This window comes from Brassica oleracea, chromosome C3 (genome assembly GCF_000695525.1).
Source record: "Brassica oleracea var. oleracea cultivar TO1000 chromosome C3, BOL, whole genome shotgun sequence".
In the NCBI taxonomy this organism is placed as follows: Eukaryota; Viridiplantae; Streptophyta; class Magnoliopsida; order Brassicales; family Brassicaceae; genus Brassica; species Brassica oleracea.
In genome coordinates, this window is record NC_027750.1 from 9,187,568 (window position 1) to 9,190,457 (window position 2,890).

Consider the following 2,890-nt stretch of genomic DNA (forward strand, 5'->3'; position numbering starts at 1 on the left):
TCAAGTCTGGCATGATCTTTCTCAAGTCTGGCATGATCCAAGTCAAGTCTGGTACGGTGAAAAACATGAACCTCGGTTGAAAGGTTCAGAACGTCCTGAACTCCATGCTGAGCTGGTTCCATGTAATGATCTGTGGACTGCGGCACATCACCGACTTCACCACGCCAAAACCCTCCACACGACCGCGTCGTTACTTCAGCCGCATAGCCACCATTGATGTCGGTTCACTCTCCGAGTTGACGACGACGGTTGGGAACTAGACTAGAGCTCAGACAAAGCGGTCAGGGAAAGGAGGCGAAGGAGAAGCAGTGGAAGTGCATCTTAACGGAAGAACGGAGGGATCCGGCGACGGCAAGCTCGCTCACGCGCCGACCGTACGCCGGACCAAAAGGTAGATCTACTTTCTCTCTCTGAAACTTTTTCTATGTAATGTTACATCTTGTATTCTGCTATATTTATGAAGAGTAAAATAGAACTTCAATTATATAGTCATTTTCTCCTCTCCCCTCTCTCTATCTCTCTCCTCCTCCCTCCTCCCTCCTCTCTCTATCCATTTTTCACCTTCTTTCTAGCTCTTTATATTTTTCTTTCTCTTTCTAATATATAATGTAATAATAATGTAATGTTATGTAAAATTCTATTTAAGAAGCATAGAATAATCTCTCTCACGTTGCGAGAATGACAATATTGTTCAAGTTGGTGACAAATTGTCACATCATTTCTCCACCAATATATTACATGGTTAGTTTTTTAATTTTTAATTTTTTGGTTATAAATGTATGTCACTTCTAAAGTAAATAATAAATAAAAGAAAAAAATCAATTAATTTCATTTACGCTGAAATTTCTCCAATCAGGTAAAAACATTTTTTCCTATTTTCTCCTGTTACTGTTAGAGGAGAGTAAAATACACATAAAAGTTTATTTCTACTTAATCAAAAGTAAATATGTTTAGTCTACTTTACTTTCTTTCCCATTTTCATTTTTCCACTCACTTTCACCGTTTTATCTTATTTTCATTTACTCTACTTTTTCCACTCACATTCTTTATGTATTATAAAAGTCGGATATTTTCCTCTTTTTTTTGCAAAATAAAAGTCGGATATTATCATTACTTTCACTTATAGAATAGAGCGCAAGTCTTGGTTGCGTACCAAAACTGCCATCGTTAGTGGGCTTATATAAGTCTTCTTCGAAATAAAATACATCATTACTGTTATAAATCATGGAGTGGATTGTCATTAACCAGATTCAGACCGAGACCGGTCCAATACCTAGAAGATGGACAGACAGCCGAAGCCGTAGAGAGAGGAGAGAGAGAACTGACTTTAGGAGAGAGAGACGGCCACAAAGCTTGGAGAAAAGGAAACCCTTTCCTTTTCCTAGTAGATGTAATCTTTCCATTATTATGTATTAGTAGTTTTCCTAATCCTAATGAGTTTAGGTTTTTGATACTTTCCATTTATCTTCATCTTGTAATCATTATATAAAAGAACCTCCTTGATCATTAATAATAACACAGAAATATTCAGACTCTAAACTCTCTAATTACAACACGTTATCAGCACGATAGACTCCCAAAACCCTGAGACAAAACCTAATTTAAAATCCGTCACACATAAACCCTAATCCAGGCGCAACTTAAAATCTATCTATCTCTCAAACCATGAGGAACCAGACGACGAGCCACATATCATCTTGAAGTTCTTGACGAGACGAATCCATCAGCGAAAACCGTTCGTCGATCCGATCTCAGACGCGCCCACACTCGCAGAAACAATATGCGGCGCCGTCTTGATCTTTTGGAACCCTAATCCGGAAGAATCCTAAATTGTTCTTGCTTGCGTTCCGGCTTGCAAACTCCGATCAAGCTCAACTCCGATCAAGCTCAGCTTCAGACATTCCCTGTCCGTGATCAACGTCCTCAGCCTCAGCTCAGCTTGCGTCCAGCTCAGACCAAATCCCCGACCAGATGCAACCGTCTGAGAGAAGAAACAAGCTCGCGATAGCTCTCGACAACGCGACCCGATAGGAGCCGTTCCGCGTCCGTTCGTCTCAGCTCGTCTCTGATCTTTGGTGGTCCGGTTCAGACCTGCAAAACAAAGGTACAAACTTAATCTGAGAACATGAATCAAACCTGGTTGTTTTGTAAAGATTGACACCCTAAAAGATAATCTCTAAAACTAAAAGCCATAGGTTAAATAGATCAATCCCCTATGAGTAAATCGAAGCTCTATAAGTTTGATCTAAACTTAAAAACGAGATTGATCCATTGATCAATTAAAATCAGAACCTTAAAGGTTTTTGAATCTCAAATCAAATCCCATTGATCAAAGATCAAAGTTTTCGAAATTCCCTAATTTTGGAAAATCGGTTTTTAATTTTGATTTGAAACTTGAGTATTTGATTGATCGCCTAGAGCTATGATTAGGATTGTTTATAAAACTTGAATCTGAATCTTGTTTAAACTAAAATCCTAATCTCGAATTTTAAAATTCCTAATGGCCTTGAAACCCTTAATCTTGATTGATATTTCTAAAGGCCTTGAAACCTTAAATCTCTCATTACTTAAAGCTTGAAAGATTGATTTAAAGAATTTACATATTGAATGAGAGTTAGGTTGCTAGATTATTTAATTCTAAAACCTAATAGATATGCAACTAAGAAATAGGATTGAATCTAGATCCCGTTTTGTATATGGCCGTGTGGCCTAATACATTGTTCATACTTGCGGCCTTGTGCCCTTGATTAATTAAAAGCCGTGTGGCCTAGTGAATATCAAAGTGACCGTGTGGCTTAGTATCCGAATGGTTATATAAACCGGATTGCATCATGATCCGATCCTTAAGATCGTTGTATCTTATAATGGCCGTGAGGTATAAGCATCACAA